Genomic DNA, 25,966 nt, shown 5'->3' with positions numbered 1-25,966 from the left:
ACTGAGAACACCATCCACTGAGAGGGTTCATTGTCCAAAAGGTGAATGGCCATATTTGCATTTCTTGCCCTGGTGTTACAGGTGTAAGAAATGAGGGACAATTTCCCCAAATGGGGTCACAGGTAGATATTAAAACCTGTCATAGTTTAGCTCTTTTCCACTTTATTCATATATTTAAAACAAGTGTACATAATATATCTCTATATATATTCTATTAATCTCCTAACTTCCTGTGCTGTACTGTATTTTCCTTACATTGGAGAGATTTCTTCTCATGTCCTGTTGCACCTATGGAACAGGAAGTAAAGGGAGATCTCCCCAGTGGGACACAGACCGCAAAAAAAAAAAAAAAAAAAAAACACCTGTATGTACTCTAAATATAAAGTTTGGGCTTTATATATACTTTAACTGTTAATCTATTTCTGAAAATTAAACCTCAACGCCTAGCCTACCCTAACATTTAAAGTATAAACAAATGCAAAACTTTTTTTTTTTGGATAAAGAAGAGAGATAAGAGTCCCTGCCAAGTTTTTATTGATGTCTGTGTCCAGATTAGGGAAACTTACACGCTTTGTCCTGTTTACCATTATTATCGAAATTTAAAGAAAATCCCAAATTGTGGGTTAACACAAGAACAGGAATAGAGGGGAAAATCTTCCAATGGGAACACTAATTCTGGTGATACCCTAGGATTCCTTAATTTTGGAGGAATTTCCTCCAACTTCCTGTTTTGGCTATGGGACAGGAAGTGAAAGAAAATCTCCCCAATGGGACACAGACGACGGGAAAAAAAACTGACAGGGGTTATAACCCTCCCTTACTCTATCCAAAACAAATAAAACATTTTGCCTTTATTTACACTTTATTCCATAACCTGAAAATGATGGCCTCTATCACATATCAACTGTATTATACCTTATTATGGTACACCATCATGCTGTACAACCTGTTTATCTGGCAAAGATATTTATAACTTGGTGCACTGTAAATATGCACAAAATCTGCCATCATGTGAGATTTTAGGCATTATAATATCTCTGCTATGACAATTATAATAGTACCTTCGTATTAACACAGTATTTATTACTGTGAGGTTATAGGTTATTTTTCGGGCTTAAATTCAAATAGGTTATGTGTATGGATTATACTGAGTTCAAAGAGCGATGAATACTTTTTTGGGTGAGAACGTTTCAGGTGTGATAAAGCTATACTACATGCGATAACAATTATTGTTGAAATTTTTCATACAAATTCTGGCACCACACATCTACAGCACCAAAAACAATGACAGGTGCCAAAAGACGAACCCATTAATGTGAACCTTTCCTGAGAAAAATATGGGTACTTAATATGCTTGCATTTTTGTGAAAATGCCAGCTGCTTGGCTACTATGCTGAACCACTGTCTTCAATACTTTGAGTCACTAAACTAAAACAAATCCACAGATCAAGAAGCTCAGAATAAATTCAAAATGCCTTATTTGCATGCTTGTTCTGTGTGATTCAAAGCATTAGCCAGAGGGTCAAGATGACTACCAGAATTTGCAGCAATGGTAGCTTTCATAATGTATGGCGCAGGAAGAAAATAACCATGACAAATACTGTAACAGGTGCTACCAAAAAGTTCTGCACAACTGAAAAATATCATGAAGCAGAACTAAGTAGAGACCTACAACATCAGCCAGTTCAAATGTTTGATAAGTAAGGCCATTAAAACTGCAGCAGTCATTTTCAACTCTATGAGGATGTGAAGAACAGAGTTATAATAACACAGGAGTCACAGCACAGACTGCCCTTAGCAAGCTGTCCTCAGCTACCACCTATTGACAGCAGGCAGCATGCTGTTAAACTAAAGCCTTGTCTCCCCACTTGTCACCACAGCATGGAACTCAAGGAAGGTTAGATCCTGCAAATTACTTTAAAAACCCCAAGAGTACTCTTATGTGTAATATAATATGCATTAATGTATTCTATTTAATTTATATTATGTTTAACATACATAGCCATTGGCTATAAAAATGTAAGATTACCATTAATTGTTTTTCATTACAGTGTACATGACATGCATTAGATCAGTATCTCTCAATACTGAACAACATTTGAAATATTTTATGCATTTGCTACATCCCTATATAAATTTACCTAATTTAGGTAGAATGCATTCCTCAACAATATAAAATAAACCAAAACCAAAAAAAAAAAAAAAAAAAAAAAATCAATAAATAGTCTTCCTTTGGGAAAGGAGGGGACACATTGAAAGGGTATTTATTAATTAATTTGTAAAGAAAGTAGATGAAATTTTATAGAGTGCAGTTATTTCCCGTTATTCACTTAATACTGACCCCAAGGGTTGGAAAAAGTGCACATTTCCACACTTGCAGTTAAAAGTACAGATGGATTATTACATTCTAACCAACCTATTCAGTCTAACCTTTTCCTTTGCAATCCTCTAATCTATACTGTACAAATATTATGTTTTCCACCTATGTCAGCACTGCTCTATGTTATATTATTACATGCATCACATCAAGCAGAAACAGTAAATTGTAAAATGTTTTTTCTACACATTATGCAGTTTATTATTTGCCAGATAATCCACCATTAATATGGCCAAGGTCTGGAGTCACAGTTACCTAGAGATTGTACACACTAACAGATAACTGAAATTACTTGACCCTGCTGCAGTTATAAAACAAACCTCTTCACTCCTCTTTGCCCTGAATACAAGACACATTTTACGAGCAGCAGATACATTAACCTCATATAGGAGACACAGAGCAGACAATAATCCATTCTGACCACAGAAATGAACGCAGCTGGAGAACACAAGTGACATGGAATCACTATTTTAGCGACAAGAGTGCTTTACAATGCATGATGTGATTGTTCTCTGCAACTTTTCCCATATCCATACTAATCCAGTTTGTTTTGTAAATGTGCATTGCAGGAGCTGCAGAACTGCGTTTACCCACAATTTCAGTGCACATTTGATAGTATTGTTTCAATAACATTTTCTACAAGAAAAATAAATTGGCACTTCATTTTGTGCTTACAATACCATTTTCACCTATAATTGTGGCATGGTACTAGGAAAAAAATAGAGAGCACAAAATCAGAAGCTACTGTATTAATTACCATTAGTTATAATAGGAAAAGTCATGGAATTCTAGTAATTCTTTGCTCTCTTAAAATTAAATGACATTTCTAGAATAAAATGTAGAATTTCATTTATATTAACTTGCATTATTCTACATTGTGATATTTGGTAACTGAAATTATGTTAAACACTTGTCTTGGTAATCTCTATTGTGTGGATTGGCAATGCGGTTACAATCTAAAAGTCACATGGATGCAATTGGCGGGTATACTGTGACACCGCCATGCCGGTCGTTAGCTCTTGAACCCAACTGCCACCTTTCAAACCAGAGCTGCAATAGGCATTGCGGGGCTCTTCTTGGCTCTGACCTGTCATAAAACAGCCTAGAGGAGACCAGAGAGGACTTTCCTCACTTTTTGCAGGGAGACTGCATCTGATGCATGGTGACTGAATGTTAGAGAGCAAGAGTAATTTGAACCACAGCAATTTAGGCTTAGGGAATAGAGGTTTGTATTGGAAGAGGATTATATTTGCTTGTGGGGGAGATGTGTGTTAGTTACTACTTATGTCTGCACTGTGTTATATACTACAGATCTCTACATTATGCATTACATACTACTGGCATCTCAACTTACTGCTGACCCCTGCACTGTGCATTACATACTACTGGCGAAAGAAAATCACCCTTTTTTGTTTCACAGCAAAATATGCAACTTCTCTGGACTTAGCATGTAGTGTAAAACTCAGAGAAAGCCATCCTACATCACATGCTTCTGATAGATTCTCTTTAAACTAACATATAAAACAACCCACAATATTTATTGTGTAATACTACAGTTTACCCGTCATGACATTGAATTTAACAGACTTCCATATCTGTTATCATACAGAACTTATTCGGCATATGCATACTGCCATATCACTCTTCATATGATTGTAAAGTCTTGTGTTTTATTTCCTATAAAAATAATAAACATGTCATATCTACCTGCTCTGTTGCAGTGGATTTCCACAGAGCAACCCAGATCCTCCTCTTCTGTGCTTCTGGCCCCTTCCTCCCGTTTAGTGCCCCCACAGCAATCAGCTTGCTTACTGTGGGGGCACAGCTCCCTGTGTCCATTCAGACAGGGAGCCCCAACCCGGTCCTACCCCCTCTCCCCCCTGATTGGCTAGCTGACTTTGACAGCAGCGGGAGCCAATGGCGCCGTTGCTGTCTCTCAGCCAATTAGTAAAGGAGAATCTGGACAGCTGAGACACTCGGGGACATCGCTGGACAGAGAGGGACCTCAGGTATATGTTAGGGGCTGAGTGGGGGGCTGCTGCACACAGAAGGCTTTTTATCTTAATGCATAGAATGCAATAAGATAAAAACCTTCTGCCTTTACAACCATATTAAGTATGAGATATCCTAAAACAAACAAGAATTATAAATGCCAAATAAGGCAATGTAGAGGGTCCTGAAGTAGGCTCTTTTTACTACTCTTACCTCCTGCTGGGTATGTTTCAAGGTCAGTGGACCCAGACAACCTGCATATTAGCTCCAGTTTTCATCCTGGCATTCATCTTCTACACAAGTCTAAGGCTGGGTTCACATATAATAATATTAGCAAAAGTATTGGGACACCTGCCTTTACACTCACATGAACTTTAATGGCATCCCAGTCTTAGTCCGTAGGGTTCAATATTGAGTTGGTCCACCCTTTGCAGCTATAAAAGCTTCCACTCTTCTGGGAAGGCTGTCCAAAAGGTCTAGGAGTGTGCATGTGAATGTTTGATTATTCTTCCAGAAGTGAATTTGTGAGGTCAGGCACTGATGTTGGACGTAAAAAAATGCTATAAAAAAACGCCCATGTGAACAGTAGTGTGCACCATCAACCTGTTACAAGGACCTAAAGCAAAAGTACTCTGATATATTCAAAATCCATATAAAGTGAGTGTATCTAAGCAATCAAATATATATAAGCAAAGTCCATAAAAATGACAATGTGAGTATGGAGAAACCCAGTAATCAGGAGAGATGGGAATGAGAAGATCTTGCAGCCCTAAAACTTGTGATATTACTGCCACTTACCAGATCAGTTGGACCTCAAATTATAGAGATCGTGGGAGCCTGTTGCATCAGCCTGCCGGCATCGAAATCCTCCACCTGTCTTTCAATCCAGGGATTGTGATTACAATCACCCTCAACGACCAAAGCCAACTCCTCTCTCCTTTTGGAATCCACACACAGGAACAGTTATAATCACCCTTGATTCAGATCTCTTCTCATGGATGATCTCAGTGGTTAACACTCAAGGGAGATAAGAAAAAAGCTCCATAGGGGTCTAAGGCTGGGTTCACATATAATATATTAGCAAAAGTATTGGGACACTCACATGAACTTTAATGGCATCCCAGTCTTCATCCGTAGGGTTCAATATTGAGTTGGTCCACCCTTTGCATAGGGGGTTTTTTCTTATCTCCCTTGAGTGTTAACCACTGAGATCATCCATGAGAAGAGATCTGAATCAAGGGTGATTATAACTGTTCCTGTGTGTGGATTCCAAAAGGAGAGAGGAGTTAGCTTCAGTCGTTGAGGGTGATTGTAATCACGATCCCTGGATTGAAAGACAGGTGGAGGATTTCAATGCTGGCTCCCATGATCTCTATAATTTGAGGTCCAACTGATCTGGTAAGTGGCAGTAATATCACAAGTTTTTGGGCTGCAAGATCATCTCATTCCCATCTCTCCTGATTACTGAGTTTCTCCATACTCACATTGTCATTTTTATGGACTTTGCTTATATATTTTTGATCGCTTAGATACACTCACTTTATATGGATTTTGTATATATCAGAGTACTTTTGCTTTAGGTCCTTGTAACAGGTTGATGGTGCACACCACTGTTCACATGGGCTTTTTTTATAGCATTTTTTGGTAGCATTTTTTTACTTTATTGTATCACTTTTGCACAATACTATATATATCTTTATATGAGTTTGTATGGTTGTGTTTAGTCATCTTCACTGATTAATTAATGGTTGCGCGCTTGTTTTTTGCAGATCTATGTTTTTGAGCTTTTTTGTATTTAGGCTTACACAAGTAGCTGCACTTTTTTCACTTAGCGCAGGAATTTCCTTTATAGCTACTGATGTTGGATGAGAAGGCCTGGCTCGCAGTCTCCGCTCTAATTCATCTCAAAAGGTGTTCTATCAGGTTGAAGTCAGGACTCTGTGCAGCCAGTCAAGTTCCTCCACCCCGAACTTGCTCATCCATGTCTTTATGGACCTTCCCATAGACACATGCCTAAACCTTGCGGACAGCCTTCCCAGAAGGGTTGAAGCTGTTATAGCGGCAAAGGGTGTGCCAACTCAACGGACTTATGCCCCGTACACACGGTCGGATTTTCCGATGGAAAATGTGTGATAGGACCTTGTTGTCGGAAATTCCGACCGTGTGTAGGCTCCATCACACATTTTCCATTGGATTTTCCGACACACAAAGTTTGAGAGCTTGCTATAAAATTTTCCGACAACAAAATCCGTTGTCGGAAATTCCGATCGTGTGTACACAAATCCGACGCACAAAGTGCCACACATGCTCAGAATAAATTAAGAGATGAAAGCTATTGGCCACTGCCCCATTTATAGTCCCGATGTACGTGTTTTACGTCACCGCGTTTAGAACGATCGGATTTTCCGACAACTTTGTGTGACCGTGTGTATGCAAGACAAGTTTGAGCCAACATCCGTCGGAAAAAATCCATGGATTTTGTTGTCGGAATGTCCGAACAAAGTCCGACCGTGTGTACGGGGCATAAGAGTGGGATGCCATTAAAGTTCATGTGCGGATAAAGCCAGGCGTCCCAATACTTTTGGTAACATAATGCAAGTGCAAATTGGATGCGTTTTAAGCCACATCCAATTTACATGCATGTGCATGTAACTGGCTCTCTATGGAGCTGGTTCACACATGTCAGGGTGCGGTTTCAAAAAGGGTCCTATGCATTTTTGGGTCTGGTTCAGGAGCAAATTCAGGCAAAAATTCGCACCTGAACCAGGTAACAGAAAATCACCGAACCCCGGACTACAAACCACAGTTGCACACATGTGAACCCGGGCTAACTTTCTCTTTTACATGTAAATATCCTCAATTAGTGCAAATGTCTCAAACATGGGCCTGTGAACACGCAAGCCTGTGTGCTTTCTTTAAAATGATTCTGTTGCTCAAATAAAAGCTCTAAAAACAAGCAGCCTGCAAAACATATTTACCTCCCCAGCAGAAGGGGAGTCCTTACATTTCCCTCTTCACAAGATACCATCAGGATTGCATACTTCCTAGTGCATACCCCCCCCTCCCAACCCATGGGTGCAGCGGTTTCATCATCATCGGGTCATAGCAGTGATGTAGCAGGGAACCAGACATCCAACACAACTGGAAGTGTGTCAGATGTAAAGATTCTGTTAGATGCAGACGCTGTACCTTGGAGAGTGAAGGTTGCTCTCCAAAAAGGCAAGCATTAACACTCTACATTTACAAGTGGCTTTTTTCTCCAAAAAAAAAAAGGGGGGTGTCTAATTATCAATGTTTTTGACCAAGAATAACACATTTTTAACTGGATTTAACTGGAAAAATGCATAAATCTTTGCTACAAGTTGTGTGAATCTCAATTGAGAACACTAATAGACCAATATATGACTTTGCCATTGTGGCAATTTTGTCCGGGATAGCATTAACACACTTATTGATGTTACTCTTCCTACGCTTATGTTCGAATCAACTTATACAAATGACAGATTCCATATACTGTACATTCTCTATTCTAACAGCTGCAAAATGAGGTCTTTAGCTTCCATAGCAGGATGCCATTCTTCAGTTCTGCAGATTCTTGTAAACAGCCTTTTGTGAAAACCAGCACTTTATGTCTTCGGGTTTAGTGTCCTAATTCTGACATATTACGTCTTTAGATTAAAAGTGATTTTAAACCTTTGAAATGCAAAATGAACAAAACATATCCTCACATAAAGAGTACTTGCCTAAATCCATAGCACGCAGCCTGGCTGCGCTCTCCTTCCTCCGCAATCTGCAGGTGTCACTTCTGGCAATTTCATTTGATATCAGGTAATCCATTGTGAGGACCCGCCTGCACCATCCCTTTAGCACACAGGTGGCGATTGACAGCCTCGATGAGATGACAGTGTGCATTTTACCCAGTGAGGCTGTGTAGAGGGGGGGTGTCCCCCTCCACTCAGGTATCAGATTACACCCATTGCTGTGGCATGCAGCGCAGCAGCTAAAAAGGTACAGCACATGTGGGAGGATTTGTTTCATGACTATCACACAATGCTCATTTCAGTGGGCTTGTTTAAAGGTGTACCTCCTTTCTGCCCAGGCCAATGTTCAGCTTTTAGCGCCGTCACACTTGGACTGACAATTGCGTGATCATGTAGCACTGTGCCCATATGAAATTTGTTCAGTTTTTTCCACACAAATAAAGCTCTATTTTGGCGTTATTTAATCACCACAGGGTTTTTTATTGTTTGCTAAACAAACAAAAAAAGACAGAAAATGTTGGAAAAACACATTTTTCTTAGTTTATGTTATTAAACTTTGAAAACAATTCTGACGTGCACTAATGGGCACGGATATGCTGCACTGATAGGTACTGATGAGGCAGCACTCGTGGGCACTGATGGAGGCACTGGTGGACAGCACTAAAGAGCACTGATAGGCACTGCTGGGGCTGCACTGATAATCAGGACACCGATTATCAGTGCAGATGCCCCCTTTCAAACTAGCTGATTACTGGCTCTCTCTTCTTCTCATGCTGTGGCATTGTGAAGAAAGGAATGCCGATAACCGGTAAGTGCGTTTACATTGTGATCAGCTGTGATTGGACACAGCTGATCACATGGCAAAAAGCCACTGTGGTTGGCTCTTTAACCCGATCACAGAGCGCATTGGGTGTGATCATGGGAGATCATATGACGCTGTACAAGAACTGCTCAACCATGCTGCAGTCATCATTTTGCTATAGCTCGGTCGGCAAGTGGTTAAGGATGGCCATACATGGTTAGAACTGGCCAAGCTTCGAACCATGTATGGGCAGGCTGAATATACCAAGTTAATTGATCTCCAACTAGGAAATAACAATGGCCCTTTTCCCGAACTGAAAAGGGAAACCAAACCATAATCCTAGGAAATGTTACTTTTAGACCTCTGCTCTATTCAGTTATATACTCTCATACTACAAAGTTGTAGGAACTATTCTATTTCTTTGACCCTTTATAATTTTTAGATTCACTTTTTCCATTTTTGAGCTATTGCAAGAGGCAATGTTTTAGAGCTGTAAGTTTTTCAGCTTTCAAAAGAATGACTGGCCATATATTTGCAACCATATTCCCTGGTTTAACACACAATGCATGAGGTAATGTGATAATTTCTGAACAATTTCATTCTTCAGAATTATTTGTGTAAAAAAATTAAAATAAAAAAAAATAAAAAATACTTATAATTATACGTCAAGAACAATGCAAAAAGAGAAACTATATAATGCAATACCATTCACTCATGTAACACCTTACCTACCATCTTGGTAAAGAATAGAGTTTTGCTTTCTCATGTCTGAGCCACTCCCTGATGACCCAATGACTGAGGAGTAAAAAAAGCAGCAGGAGAGGTGGGCAAAGCACAAATCCACAGAATAGATGAAGCAGAAGCAGGAAAATTCATGCACTGCAGGTCTTCTGGTACGTCTTAAAAAATTGCTGCCCCCAGTGGATTTGATTTAAATCAAGTCAATTTAAATTATGATTTAAATCACTAGTAAAAAGTCTTGATTTAAATCAACTTGAATTTTTAAATTTAAAGAGCAACTGTCATCTCTGTCCCACAGCGGCTCTTCCTCTGACCCGCTGTTGACTCACCGACAGTCCCATTCACTTTAATGGGACGGCTGGTGATGCGGTAGTGACACAACAAGGCAAGGGACATGGCGGCAGCAGGTGAGTGGATGCCACCTAACAGGCGCTGCCATGATGAATCTGAAATGACAGCGGCTCTTTAAATGTAAGGATTCGTTCTTGCTGGTGTTTAGAATCTATAATATTTGCAAACAAAATGAAGGTTTCCTATTTAGAATAATAAGCCGTCAGGTTAGTAAAACAGCGATATCAGAACCGATTCAATCATACAATTTGTAGTGTATAATAGATTTGCAAAACAATGGGATAAAGGAACATTCCTGAACTTTGTTTTATCTCATAGATACTGTGAAATTGTGTGAATGCATCAATGCAGTGCATGCCAACTCAGCCTGCAGAGCTTGGATTCATTGAATGAGTTTACCAAAAATGTAAATATTGCAGAATATACAGCCTGATGCTACATAACTAAGCTTTCATGTTAAAGAAAATGAAATTATTATTATCAATTAATGCATCTTAAATAGAAAACTATCTTTAGAAAGATTTTTTCTCCAAAAGCATTTTATTAAAATATATATTTTTTTAAATCCTTGATTTTTATCCACCCAGGCTACCCCTTAAAAATGGACCACATTAGACCACAGCTTATAAGGCCCCTAATACAAAAAAAGTCTTGGATACACTCAACCTGGCACCAGCCAATAAGGGGACAAGTAGAACCTTTCAGATAAAAAAAAAAAATACTCATGGTAAATACTAATTTTCTTACTGAAAATACTGCCGCTTGCTCTACTACCACACGGCTCTATAATGGTATAAATAAGTATCACACCACTTATCACGCACAGGCCTGTACTGTAAAGGAAGAGGACGACATGTCAGACCAGTTCTGTTACTGAGAGCTCTAATGCTTACTCTGGTGCCCATTAGACTGCATAGTCATATTTAGTCTCCTTGCACTGCTGCAGGAGGAGACTATAAAAATGATAGTTGGAACAAGCTCTTATCACAAATATATTTTTATGGCTTAGCTGGATTTCAGAGTCCTCCATTGTGGCAATGTCTTATTTTCCTAGTCAATCCCCCCATAGCTTTGTGGAAGCTCCCACAATTGACCGCTTGGTTGTTTCTCCAACAAATGCCTGTCTTGTCTGACTTCTGAGTTTTGGTGGACAGCCTTCACAAAGTAGAACAGCTGCTGTGACACAGTTTTTTTAAAAAAAAGGGATTTTATTAAGCGCTCAGATGATTAAGATTTAAAGTGCTTTTTGTATAACGCAACCTTGACTGGCAATTCACAAGAACATTGACCACCACTTGCAGTATATTGACATCTCTCTGGTCTTCCTAATGCTGCTTAGAAAGATATGTGCTCTAGCAAACTCTGGGGCCTTTAAAATAAATTGTATCTATCCTGGGATCATTTAATGCCTTAATTACACACAAGCAAATGCTAATCCTCCGACTAGGTGACCTTTTTTAGTAGTTTATTGCACCAGGGATTATTTGGGAGTTCCACAGCAAACAGGGTCTATACACAAAAATTAAAGACTTTTTTTAAAATTGTAAATCATTTAAAATGTGATGTGGATAGAGCAGTGATATACTTGTATGTTGCCAATTAAACCTATTTTTAATTACAAGTTAAGGAGGTCAACACTTACAAATGATCGCCCCTAATCTGGCCAGCATTTGAATGTTCAGATTTTATCTTTAAAATTTTCCATTTGCCATCTACTGTATATGCAGGCAGACACATTTCATATGCATTGTTATGGGGCACCATTGTGATGACTGAATTTGACATTAAGTCAACAGTGTTTAATATATCTGTTAATATGTGGTATGTACCTCATACCAAGCTCATCGCTGTTAATATACGAATAGTTCCATTGACTTTTAAAGTCAACCTCTTACAGCTTTCTGCTTTCTAAACAGGCAAGGCAGAGCCATCTTCTGGACAACGGATACATTGCATTAAGTCAGTATAATGGGTTCACAGTCCTAGTAGGCATTCAACATTTCATGCTATTCATATAATAATAAATATATAATTTACCATAACATATACTGTAGTTACAAAAAAGCATATAAAGGGTAAAAGGTACATTGAAAAGCCATTTGAATTGATAGTGTTTTAGCCTCATTTGGAGACATCTACATTTTTAACCACATCTTGTAACAGGAAAATTACTGCTCCTAAGTATATTAATGGAATTTAGCAGACATGGAGTTATTTACCAAGACAGGGCCAATGTGCATTCACTAGCTACAAGTAAAATTACTGCAAAAAGCTTGCCCTAACTAGTAATTTTTACCAGCTTGTCCTAACTAGTAATTTTTACCAGCTTAAACTCAATTAACCACTTGAGTCGCCAAGACCTTTTCTCCCTATATCCCCTCAATTCTCCCTTTTTTTTTCTTTTAGTTTTTTTTTTTTAAATGCAACGTATTATACTTTTTTTTTTTCAGGACAGACAGAGCTTTAATTCGGTTGTAAATTTGCATACATCTATCTTTATTTCCTTGGCTTTTATTCAGAATAGTATTTTTTTTTTAATGCTTTTTACTGCAATTTTTCCTAAAGCAGCATTTATGCAATTTGCACACCCCCATAATATTTACTGCAAAACAGAATCAATAGTCTGCTGATTAAATTGATATCACATTAGAGCATCATTTGGGTAACATAGCAGAATGGTAAAGCTTAAAGTGAACATTTTACTTTAGGAGAGTTTTATTTCCCTTTTGATGCTATACTGCAACACATGCAGGGGGGGGGGGGTTTGCATAAATTGTTAATGCAACATTTAGATATGATTAAGTTGGTAGATGAGGGTACAAATTCAAATTGCATTGCCTTCACTTAACCACTTTTCGCCCGCACTATAGCCGAAAGACGGCTACAGCGCAAGTTTAAAATGCCGAGAGGGCGTACATGGACATCCTCCAGTTTTCGGGCACGCTCTAATCGCTGAGTCCTTGGGACGTGGCTGATCACAAAGCAGGATAAAGGACCAATCACAGCGGGCCCTTTACCACGTGATCAGTTGTCAGCCAATGACAGCTGATCATGGAAGTAAACAGAAGCCGGCATCCGGCTTTTTTTTTTTTCTTTACGTTGTCAGCATGAAGAAAAGAAGAAAGCCATTAACTGTCTTCTGTTAGAGGGACATCGGTCCCCTTAGTGCCCATCAGTACTGCTAATCAGTGCCCATCAATGCCACCTATAAGTGCCCATCAGTGCCGCCTATCAGTGCCTTTTCTCCGTGCCATCTATCAGTGCCCACCAGTCCTGCCTCATCAGTGCCACCTCATGAGCACCACCTATCCGTGCCCATCAGTGAAGAAGAAAAATGATCTGTTTGCAAAATTTTATAACAAAAACTGAAAAACTTTTTTTTTTTTTTAATTTTCAGTCTTTTTGTTTAGCAAAAAATGTAAAACCCAGTGGTAATTAAATACCACCAAAAGAAAGCTCTATTTGTGTGAAAAAAATTATAAAAATTTCATTTGGGTACAAAGTTGCATGACCATACCTAAAGTGTGAAAGCACTGAAAACTGGCCTCGTCCAGAAGGGCCTGATCGGGAAGGGCCTCATAAGCAAGTGGTTAAGTGAGCATTTGTTGTTTGTGCAGTGAAAAAGGTCATCTAGTGACATCATTGCTGTGACTCAGGGATTTCATATTAGGAGGAAACATTTTATTTTTCTACTATTTACACTTTATCAATTTTTGTTTGGGGGCGTATGGATCTTGTCAGTCCAGTTCTAGACTCCCCTCCCCCATGCAGATGTACAGCAGCAGATTTTTACTCAAAGTGATCTATTACTGGCTGCAATTACTGCTGTAGGGAGAGGCTGGACAGATCTGCAACATTTCTGCCCTCACAATGACAGGAAGTGCTGTGATTACGCTCCTGATACAAACACCTTGCGGAAGCATAGCATCTACATTCAATTCTACAGTACCCTCCTATGAAGTGGTCTTTAGAAGCATTAGAAGCCAAGGAGCTTTTTCAGCTCCTGGACTAAGTGCTGCATGCTAGCTGCCACAGACAGCCAGCAGTGCCAGTCTGTACTTCTGCTGGGACTTGCTGATTCCTGGTGTTATTTCCAAACAGCGTTAAGATCAATAACTGCTACCCCGTTGCATTTTTTAAAATGACAGTGGGGACCCAAGTGGTCACAGTCCAATTGAAGGCTTATGTATGACAGACTAAACAAGTAACAAATCCAGTTACTAAATGCAGGAGCCTCCAAGACTGAGCCAAAATCCTCCAATATCTGTGCTTGACATGCTGCTCTTTTCTAGACACTGCCTCCCACAGTGGGTGGGTTCCAGCAACAGAGGCAGTACTGCCAATCCAGAAAGCAATGTGTGGGAGTAGGTGTGGCCAGGTGTTGATTGACAAGTTACAGGCTTATGAAGCAGCAGTGACAATGCTGATAACCAACACCCTCACAACTTTTTTCACCCTACTGTAATGAAAACAGTCTATATGAGTGGCAGCACTGCTCTGAGTTCAGGAGCAGTGCAGAATGGTTGCCACATAACCACAGTAAGCTGCATTGCCTGCACTTCAATGGCAGGCTTAAAAGGTATTTGTGGGCATCTGCAAGGGGCTTAAGAGAAACCTGTAAGTGAAGATGTTGATTCTACTTTAAAGGAAATAATCAGTAAACAGACTCACAAAGGAAGTAATTTTACTGACACAAACCTGGGTTTGCTGTAAGAATGCGTTTATGTGCACTAAATGTTACTTAATTTAGAAAGGTCTTTGCATACCTGCATGTTTTTCAATTTACCAAATGATTCCATCACAGTGAAAAGTAATTATCTGATAAAACAATCTTCATTGTCTTCAAGGTGATCAGGCTGAACACAAAGGTTTATAAATTGGGATTCTATTGTCTCTAAGTCTATTTTTTAACTTCTGTGCCATGTACACAAAACTTACATAAGTGATGGAAGGAAAAATTACAGTGGAATCACTAAAATGAAATCTGGGCACAACACGAGGGAGACCTGAGTGTAGAAAACCATTTAAACAACTACTTCTGTTTAGTCGTCTTAGAAATAAAGTACTAACAATAACAAGTTGGGAGATCTTATTGGTTCTAGCAATGACGGTTCATTTTCAGGATTTCTAAAGACAGAGGTAGCAGAGGTTGGCAAAAGCTTAAAGCGGAACTTTATCCATAACAACTTGATAAAAAAAATAACGCTCTTTAGCAAGGAACACACATTCCACTTTAATAATTATACTACCAAAATTAGTGTGTGCTGAAAACTGCCCACAGAATTGCTCCAGTTTCCTCTTGCTGGAGGCTGCCATTTTGCTAAAGGCCGCCATTTTGCTAAAGGCCAGAGCCCTTGAACAGAAGTAAATCAGAAAGGGGAACTAAACCCATTGTTTTAACAGTTTAAAAAAAAAAAAGTTACATTCCTGGCATGCTGGGATTGCTGACATATTTGCATGTGTCCTCAACCAAACTGTCAAACCATCAAATGGTTGGTGTCATAACTGATCAAATGTGCAACACTATGGCAGTTGCAGTTCAAACAGAAGCAGCTTCCTTGGCTGTAAAGAGATCAATTCCGCTTTAAGGCTGTCGGCAGATTGGCCTCTACAAACTCGGCAGTGCCTAAAAATGGAGTGCAACTGAGCAGGTGCAGAGCAGGGTCAGACAGTGTATTACTGAATTTTAAACAGTATAGGAACTTAATTTTTAATGTTTTTTTTATAGCTATACCCGCAAAAGGGTCAGCCTGAAGTGATCTAGCAGGACTTAATTTTCTGACTAAAGTTACACTTTAATAAAGCAATTGGCCCTTGTGGCATTCATCCCAGAGTTGTAAGACAGCTTTAAAGTATAGTTGTTGGACCACCAACTGATCTTATTATTCAATCTAACAGGAGATGTTCCTCATGACTGGGGACAACTAATACTGTACCTATCCACAAAAAGGGTAGCACAGAAGAAGCTGGCAATTGCAGGCCAGTGAGTTTAACATCTGTTGTAGTCAAGTTAATGGAATGGCTCTTATAAACAAGTCACTTAAAAAAGCACAACTTGCTTGACCCAAAGCACCATGACTTTACTAAGGGCATGATATGTCAAACTAATCATATTGATTTTTTTTTATTATATCACTAATGTTTTGGATCAGGGTAGTGCAGCGGATATATTGATTTCAGCAAAGCAGTTAAACAAAAAGTTTTACGTAAAGATCTATTAAAAAGAGTTGTACAAGCTAGGACTTAACCCTTGGGGATGCAGTGAATATGAAGTTGGCTGAAGGATAGATACCAAAGTGTGGTTGCAAATGGAGTTTATTTAGAACAGAGACCAGTCACTAGTGGTGTACTCCAAGGCGCTGCCCTAGATCTTATTCCATTTAATCTATATGTAAGTGATACAACTAAAGATTTGGTGGGTAAGTTATGCCTTTTTGCTGATGACACAAAGGTGTGCTGTTTAATAGCGTTAATAACCTAGGAAGTGCCTGTACCATGAGACATGATTTGGCATGGTTGAAAGATTGGTCAAAGCAGTGAAAACTGCATTTGAATGTTTTTGTGTGTAAAATAATGCACCTAAGGAAAAATGAATCTTTTCACAGAGTACATCATTGGGCGTACAGTGTTGGCCCACACTACGAGAAGAAAAAACGCGGCAGTATTTCTTTCCAATGATTGCAAAATGAGCAAACAATGTGGCCAAGTGTGGGAAAAGCAAAAAGAATTCTAGGACACACCATTAGAGGGTTCACCAGCAGGATGGAGGTCCTGATCCCCTATATAGATCTTTAGTTGCACCTCATTTAGGAAATTATGTCTGGAAATTGTGCAGTCAAAAACGTCACTTCCGCCCATAGCTCTTAAAGGGCCATTTTTTTTTTAATTCTTTTTTTAAATGCCATTTTTTTTTTATTGCATTTTAGTGTAAATATGAGATCTGAGGTCTTTTTGACCCCAGATCTCATATTTAAGAGGTCCTGTCATGCTTTTTTTTCCCCATTACAAAGGATTTTTACATTCCTTGTAATAGGAATAAAAGTGACACTTTTTTTTAAAAGTGTAAAAATAAAAAATAAAAGGTGAAATAAATAAGAGAAAAAAAAAAATTTAAAATGCGCCCCATCCCGCCAAGCTCACGCGCAGAAGCGAACACATACATGAGTAGCGCCCGCATATGAAAACAGTGTTCAAACCACACATGTGAGCTATCGCTGCGATCGGTAGAGCGAGAGCAATAATTCTAGCCCTAGACCTCCTCTGTAACTCAAAACATGCAACCTGTAGATTTTTTTTAAACATCGCCTATGGAGATTTTTAAGGGTAAAAGTTTGTCGCCATTCCACGAGCAGGCGCAATTTTGAAGCGTGACATGTTGGGTATCAATTTACTTGGCATAACATTATCGTTCACAAAAAAAAATTGGGCTAACTTTACTGTTAGTGTATTTTTTCCAAAAAAGTGAGCTTGTAAGACCGCTGAGCAAATACGGTGTGACAAAGTATTGCAATGACCGCCATTTTATTCTCTAGGGTGTTAGGAAAAAAAATGTATAATGTTTGGGTGTTCTAAGTAATTTTCTAGCAAAAAAGATGTTTTTAACTTGTAAACACCACATCTAAAAAGAGGCTTGGTCCTTAAGTGGTTAAAAAATATTATTGATAGGATAGAACGAGTCCTGAGACGAGAAGCAAAAATGGTGTAAGCTCTGAGGGATAAAACATATCAAGAGAGACTTCAGGAATTTAAAGTGTCACTAAACCCATACTCGGTCACTCTGAGATTGGTTTTCTGTATTCTGTAAAAATCGCGTTGATCCTGCTGCGGTCTCTCTTCACCTTCTGTCCATGTTCCCAATTCAGCTAGGGATTTTGCAGCTCTGGTGGCAACTCTGTACATACTCAGTTTTCAGTTAATTTCTAGGCTGAGTATTTCCTCCCTATAACATCTGAGCAGCCCATGTGATTAACACATGTGGGCGTACATACAGTGGTAAATGTCAGCCCACTCCCTTCCTCTGCCTCCATACCTACTAACCAGCTAAACACAATGGGGGCAGTATATTACATGTAGATTATTGGAGGCTTCACCTCCCTCTTATTCGAAGACACAGCCTGTGACTGGCAGAAATCTGCCCACACCATGTTATTGTCAAAAAATAACAAACATTTGATTTCAAATATATACTGTATGACAATTTAAAACAGGTTATTGATATTTTTACTCTGTATTCCAAAGGCTGTTTTTTTTAACATGTGACCAGCAGCTGAGGACTAGAAGCACTGCCTGCTTATGTTTCCCTGCAGACAGGCTGGGAAAGATCTGGGTCATGTGACAGCTGTATATCGATTAGGAAAAAGGTACTTCCATTTTTTTTCTTTATTAAAATAATTACAGTCCATTATCCACACACAGAAATATAAGGGACAATGTAAATTAAACAGTGTGTGTTTAGTATCACTAATATGTACAGTCTGGAGGAAAGAAGGGAAATGGGAGACATGACTTCAAAAACATCATGGGGGTGAATAAGGTTCAGGAGGGTATTTTGAAAAGATTAAGAACACGGGGATAGAACTTCAAGCTATCAGAAAAGAAGTTCAAAACAAATCTTACAAAATATTATTTTACTGAAAGTAGTTGATGCTTGAAATAATAGGATGTTTTCGTCACTTACCTGTAAAATCATTTTCTTTGAGTACATCATGGGACACAGAGTCAGGCTAATATTCTTTACCTGCTGGATTATACTTATCCAGGTGAATGAACACTGGTAAACCAAAGGTCTTTAGACAGGTAGTGACCCCCTATATAACCCCTCCCATATAGGACATACTTAAGTTTTGTAGCAAGCACTGAATCCTCAAAAAAGAGGGGAGGGATCTCTGTCCCATGATGTACTCAAAAGGGATTTTACATGTAAGTATGACGAAAAAAAAAATCCTATTTTCTTTTTCATACATCATGGGACACAGAGTCAAGCTAATATTCATTACCTGCTGGGATTTCCCAGAGCAATAGCCTTGAGGGGAGGGAGACACATGCCAAACAATAGCCATCAGAACTTGTACGGTAGCCCGCAGTACACTGCGGCCGAAAGCCAAATCCTGGGCTGCTCAAATATCCACTTGATAAAACCGTGTGAACGTATGCACCGAAGACCAGGTGGCAGCCTTGCAAATCTGAACCACAGATACCTAATGGCGAAAATCCCAGGAGGTTCCTACACCCCTGGTAGAATGAGCCCTCACCCTAAGGGGAGAAGCTTTATGTTTCAGACCGTAGGCCTGAATGATCAATTGACGGCAATTGGCAATGGAAGTCTGATCCTCAGATCTAGACAAACTTTGACTGCCCAGACAACGTCCAATGAATGTTGTCTCTCTTCCGCCGAGCGAGGCTGAGAGAAAAAAGAAGGCAAAATAATGTCCTGATTTAAATGAAGGGCCAATACCACTTTTGGCAAAAAAGGATGGAACAGGTCTTAACACAACCCTGTCGTGGTGAAGGATCAAGTACGGTTCCCTGCATGAATGGGCCGCCAATTGCCGACACCCTTTTAGCCGAGGTGATAGCCATCAGGAAGGCTAGCTTGCGTGACATCAAGTCTAATGGAATTTCCTTGATAGGTTCAAATGGTTGTTTCTGTAACACAGACAACACCAAGTTCAAGTCCCAAGGACACATAGGTGACCTAATGGGGGGAAGCAAGTGAGTTGCCCCCTGCATAAAGGTTCGGACCAGTGAATGGGAGGCTAAAGGCCTTTAGAAGAATACTGATATACTGAGCCGAAACTTGACTTCTGATTGTACTCAAAGCCAATTTGATTTCCACAGCTGACTGTAGAAGAGAGATAATTCTCCCAATCACATATTTCCAAAGAATGCCATTTTTTGGCTTCACACCAAGCAATATAAGTCTTCCAGACCTTATGATAGATCTTCCCAACGACAGCTTTTCTAGAATTCACTAGGGTAGACACCACTGCTCCCGAGAGGCCATGGTCCTTTAACACCCTGGCTTCAATAGCCATGCTGTCAAATTTAGAGATTGTAAATTGGGGTGGAATATAGGACCTTGAGACAGTAGATCGGGGCAACATGGAAGCGTCAATGGCCCGTCTATTGTCAGTCTCACAATCTCCAGGAACCAGTGCTTCTGGGCCAGGCTGGTGCCACCAGAATGACTTGAACCCCCTCTCTCCGAATCCTGCGTAACAAAATGTGGAAGGAGAGGGATCAGGGGGAAAGCCTAAACCAGGGAGTACTGACTCCCTGGAACTACCAGAGCATCTGCTCCGATTGCCAGAGGATCTCTTGTTCAGGACAAAAACTGCTGTAGCTTGTTGTTGAACCTGGATGCCAGTAGGTCAACCTCTGCCCATCCCTAACATTGGCAAATTTTCTGGAATACCCCTGGGTGTAGGGACCATTCGCCCGGGCAGAGCTGCTGGCGGCTGGGATAATCTGCCTTCCAGTTCTCTACTCCCGGGATATGGACTGCCGATAGAATCGGCACATGTCCCTCTGCCCAGGCTAGTATGTGGTTCACCTCCTTCAGAGCTGAACGACTCCTGGTACCACCTTGGTGGTTTTTATAGGCCACTGCAGTGGCATTGTTGGACTGAACCCTGATAGGGTAGTCCTGAGGCTCCACCGTTCATGACTGTAGGGCCAGTCGTACTGCTTGTAAAGATGTTGATGGGCAGGATCTGTTCTGTACTTGACCATTTCCCTTGAGCTGTGAGCCCCTCTAGGGTCGCTCCCCAGCCTGAGAGACTGGCATCTGTAGTCAGTACTCTCCAAGTTACCGGGAGGAAAGCTCTTCCCTTTCACAGGTTCTGATCCTGGAACCACCAGTTTAGGCTTAAGTGAGCCAGAGGAGATCAGAATATTGGATAATCCAGGGCTTGTCCTCTCCTGTTCCAAGCCAACAAGATGTCTTGTTGTAGAGGCCTGGATTGGAACTGGGCATAGGGCACCGCCTCGAAGGAGGATACCATCCTTCCTAGAAGACTCATACAGAGCCGAATGGAGGGTTGTCTGGTGCCCCTTATCTGATGCACCTGATTCTTGCGGGTGGCAAGAATACTCTTGCTTCGACCGTATCTAGGATCAAACCTAAATACTTTAGACCTTGAGCTGGTTTCAAAGCTGACTTTTCAGTAATTCTGATCCAGCCTAAGCTTTTCAATTACCGCACTGTGCATGTTATGCTCTGTTCTAGAGCCCGTATTGAGTGATCTCTGAGCAGAGGTCGTCAAGAAACCCAAGCACCAGGATCCCTTGGGCCTTTAAAAGTCCTAGTACTGGTGCTAAGACCTTTGTAAACACCCAGGGAGCTGTAGCAAGCCCGAAGGGTAGAGCCACAAACAGAAAATGATGTTCCTCTACTGCAAATCACAGGAACCTCTGATGAGGCTGAAAAAAATAAATGATGCGTGTAAATACGCATCTTTTATATCGATGGAGGATAAAAAGTCTTCCATCTGGAGTGAGGCTACAACTGAGCGGACAGACTCCATCCGAAAGGACTAGATTAGTAGATACTGGTTTAGGGATCTTAGGTCCAAAAATGGGCCTTGTGACCCCGTTTGGTTTTTAAACCGTAAAACAGGTTCACTCTTTCGGATACAGGAACCTGTACAATCACTCCTTGATGCACTAAATGATGAAGTGCCTGAAGAAAAAAAAGTCTTTTTGGAGGATCCGAGGGAACGCTGGATGTTTAAAACCTCTGAGGGGGAACCCCCTGCAACTCCAGCTTGTAATCACGAGATATAATTGAGGTGACTCATTCGTCCTAAAAATTAAAGTTCTCCAAATGCCCGCAAAGTGCAGCAGCCTTCCCCCTACCTGATGGAGTGGGGGCGTCCCCTCAAAAGGAGGGCTTGGTGCTGGGTTTAGGATTTTGGACCCAGGGCTTGCCCCTGACCCTAGCGCCCTGTTGGCGACGGAACTGCCTTGGCACTGAGACATTTGAGGAAGCAGTCCCTGAAGTTTTAAAACGAGGGAGGTCTGGTGCTTTTCTTCGTAGGAAGTAGAGAACTCTTCCTTCTGGAAATCTCTTATATATTTGTCCAAATGATCACCAAATAAACGTTCCCCCTGAAAAGGGAAACCTGCCAATAAATTTTCACAAGGAAGCTCGGCTGACCAGTTCTTAAGCCACAAAAGTCTGCGCATATGTACAGACAAGAGAGCCAAACGAGAAACCTGCTGTATTGAATCCTTTTATGGCGTCAACAGCAAAACACAGCGCTCGAGGAATATGTCTTCTTTTCAGGCAGATTATCCTCCTGGTTAGGCCTATCAGGCCTTTTGACCTGATCCTTTACAGACTGGCAGATACCAATTGCTGCAACAGCTGGCTGAATAGCTGAACTGGCCAAAGAAAAGGAAGTCTTTAATAATGACTCCAATTTCTTGTCAACAGGGTCTTTCAAGCCCTGTGCATTATCTACCGGACAAGTTCTTGTTTAACCATTTCCCTACCTGGCCATAGTAAAATGACGTCCACAGATGGGACCTCCCATCCTGGGTGGACGTCATATGACAGCCTGGGCTTCCCGGCCGTCTAGGGGGCACGCGTGCACCACCGGGGGCACGCACCCGCCGCGTTGCTCGGGACCCGGTGCGTGGTGCCGCCGGGCACCCACGATTGCCCGTTAACCGGGCCGGACCGTGGATTTGTGTGTGTAAACACACAGATCCACGTCCTGTCAATTGAGAGGAGACCGATCTGTGTTCCCAGTACAGAGGAACACCAATCGGTCTCCTCCCCTTGTGCATCCCCTCCCCCTACAGTTAGAATCACTCCCCTAGGAAACATTTAACCCCTTCGTCTCCCACTAGCGGTTAACCCCTTCCCTGCCTGTCACATTTATACAGTAATCAATGCAATTTTATAACATTGATCGCTGTATAAATGTGAATGGTCCCAAAAACTGTGTCAAAAGTGTCCGATGTGTCCGCCATAATGTCGCAGTCACGAAAAAAAAAAATCGCGATCGCCGCTATTACTAGTAAAAAAATAAATAAATCATTTTTTTTTTTAAATGCCATAAATCTATCCCGTATTTTGTACACGCTATAACTTTTGCGCAAACCAATCAATATACTCTTATTGCGATTTTTTTTTTTTTACCAAAAATATGTAGAAGAAAACGTATCGGCCGAAACTGAGGAAAAAATTTGTTTTTTTAAAAAAAAATTGGGATATTTATTATAGCAAAAAGTAAAAAATAGTGTTTTTTTCAAAATTGTCGCTCTTCTTTTGTTTATAGCGCAAAAAATAAAAACCGCAGAGGTGATCAAATACCACCAAAAGAGAGCTCTATTTGTGGGGAAAAAAAGGCCGTCAATTTTCTTTGGGTACAACGTCGCACGACCGCGCAATTGTCGTTTAAAGTGCGACAGCGCTGAAAACTAAAAATTGGTCTGGGAAGGAAGGGGGTGAAAATGCCCTGTATTGAACCGGTTAAGGAAGAGACTGCTGCATCTACGGCTGGCATGCTCCCTTTTTTAACAAACTTTTCATCCATGGGTTATATAAAAAGGGAAAACCTCTTAAGAGGAACAAAATCCTGTCAGGATGTTCCCAATCGGCATACACCGCCTGTTCCAGCAGGGGGTGTAGGGGGAAGTCTGGTCCTTCAGGGGATACAACACCAGGGATACGACTAGGTTTATCAGGAACTACTAATGATATAGGAGTGCCCTTCCCTGTAGTGTTAGTCCCATTCATCTTTTTTGAAGACATTTACTAGCCACAAAAAGAGTACTTGGGAGTAGTATTAAAACACTTCAGAAGGGAGACTCCTTAATAGGGCTCACCAAGCACCTACGCAACAATCCTACTAAGCACCTTTAGGCTGTAAAGCAACATTTGGTGACTCACGTGACCCAGGTAAGGATAAATGAACCACTGCAAGTGCCTGTTCAGAGACTGCTCTGTGTCCCACGGCTGCCTTCTGGAAGGACTGCATGCTTTGCATATACAGCTTAAATAAGCTGGCTGTGCGCTGAAACGTTCTGTGCCTTTGCGAATGCACGTGCGCCATGGTTGCCAAACAAACTGCTAAGTGCAGCGGTGCTTTTGTGAATGCACGTTCGCCATGGCCGCCAAACTGCTAAGCACAGTGGCACTCTTGCGAACGCACATGTGCCATGGCTGCCAAACAACCAACTGCTGAGCACAGTGGCACTTTTGCGAACGCACATGCGCCATAGTGAACCAAGGTGAAATGGAGCACCGTCATGCTTCATCATACAGGTAAAAAAAGGCCAGACACAAGCAAAAAAGGTACACTTTGCAAACACCCACAGCTAGCCCAAAACTCTCCCGTATGGTCACCGCACATAGGTGTAGGTGTATAGACTCTAGCTAGCTTGACTGAAGTGTTACAATCACTGGCACACCCCACAATAATACAGGGGTTTCACTTTATTTCAGGCGCAGGGCAGCTTAGAAACTAAGAGCCCAAACTTTACCCATTACGACAGTTTCCTGTCACTTGAGGACCTTCAAGGACTGGGTACCCTTTTCATGTTTAGGGTCCACTCCCTTGGACCTGTACAGCACCCTGTAGGAATGCCTTAGCGCTGTGGTTTCCAGGATTCCACTTCTCAGGGTCCATCGCCCGGAGGCCGCATTACAGGCAAAACCTCACAGGATCTTGAGTCTTCATTTGCGAGGCTCGGGTACCATTTATCTAAGCATATAAAGCCTGTGTCAAATGTATCCGATCGGTCAATCCATTGATTCTTTTAAGAACCGTTTGTGGGACTAGAGACCTGGAGCTCAGAGAGCTCAAACCGTGCCATCCACCATGCATGTAAAAAACCGAAGTACTTCCTGTATGGGAGGGGTTATATAGGGGATCACTTCCTGTCTAAAGACCTTTGGTCTACCAGTGTCCATTCACCTGGAGATGAAGTATAACCCAGCAATTACTGAATATTAGCCTGACTCTGTGTCCCATGATGTATGAAAAAGAAAGACTTTATATAGCCAATATAATAAGTCAGCAAGCAGCGCTGTGTTCCAGCAGTAGTACCAAGAGACTTAATTTCTTCGCCATTCAGGAGAAGCCTTGTATTTTTATCAATTAGCATAAGACTTATAAGTGGAGATGGAAATCATATCATCCTCCTGCCTTTCCACTTTGGCCAGTCAGAGGAAATACAAGGCTTTTCCTGAATAGCGGAGAAGCATTCGGGTCAAATTTATATTATATATATATATATATATATATACACATACATATATATATATATATATATATATATACACACACATACATATATATATATATATATATCCATCCATGGGCTGCTGTTATGTCTCAAGAGGCCCTGCTGAACCTGCTGTCCACATGGTAAACATGGCCTCCCCTCCACTTCCTGCCTATATAGAAATAGGCCATACTGAGCGAGCCTGCTCTCTCAAGTGGCTGGAGGAGAAACAGCAGTCCACCTTCCTAAGAAGTACACAGAGCATGATTAAATAGCACACTGCCTCTAGTGGCCACTGAGAGAAGACCAGACAGTCAGATCTCTCACTTTTAAAAAGAAAAACTGCAAAAATGCAGACTTACCATTCCTACTGCAGGACTATGAACATAGCAGGAGTCCAACCTTCCCCCATTATGGCAGGCTTTGCCGTAAAAAGACCTTCAGGGACTGAGTCTCCCTTAATTTCTGCAGGAAAGCACCTTGGTCACCTTGTTTCAGCTTATGTTTGAAGATTTATTTAAGTTTGATTGGCGTATACTCATTATTTATATGCACAGGATCTGTCTATTGCAATACTTGCTTTACTTTGCACTTATGGATATGGGAATAGCGGTATGATATAGGACTGACATTTTGATATCAGCATTCCCTTAACCAGCTGGATAACGTGGGATATTAATTATAGTAAAAAAAAAAAAAAAAGAT

General features: G+C 40.8%; 1 protein-coding gene across 5 annotated transcripts in view; it reads right to left on the bottom strand.

Moving 5' to 3' along the window:
• Positions 1-25,966, bottom strand: part of CADPS2 (calcium dependent secretion activator 2) — a 1,072,621-nt gene that overhangs the window by 692,762 nt on the left and 353,893 nt on the right. The window lies entirely within an intron of this gene.

Source organism: Aquarana catesbeiana, linkage group LG03 (assembly GCF_042186555.1).
Source record: "Aquarana catesbeiana isolate 2022-GZ linkage group LG03, ASM4218655v1, whole genome shotgun sequence".
In the NCBI taxonomy this organism is placed as follows: Eukaryota; Metazoa; Chordata; class Amphibia; order Anura; family Ranidae; genus Aquarana; species Aquarana catesbeiana.
This window is presented reverse-complemented; position numbering and strand designations above follow the sequence as displayed.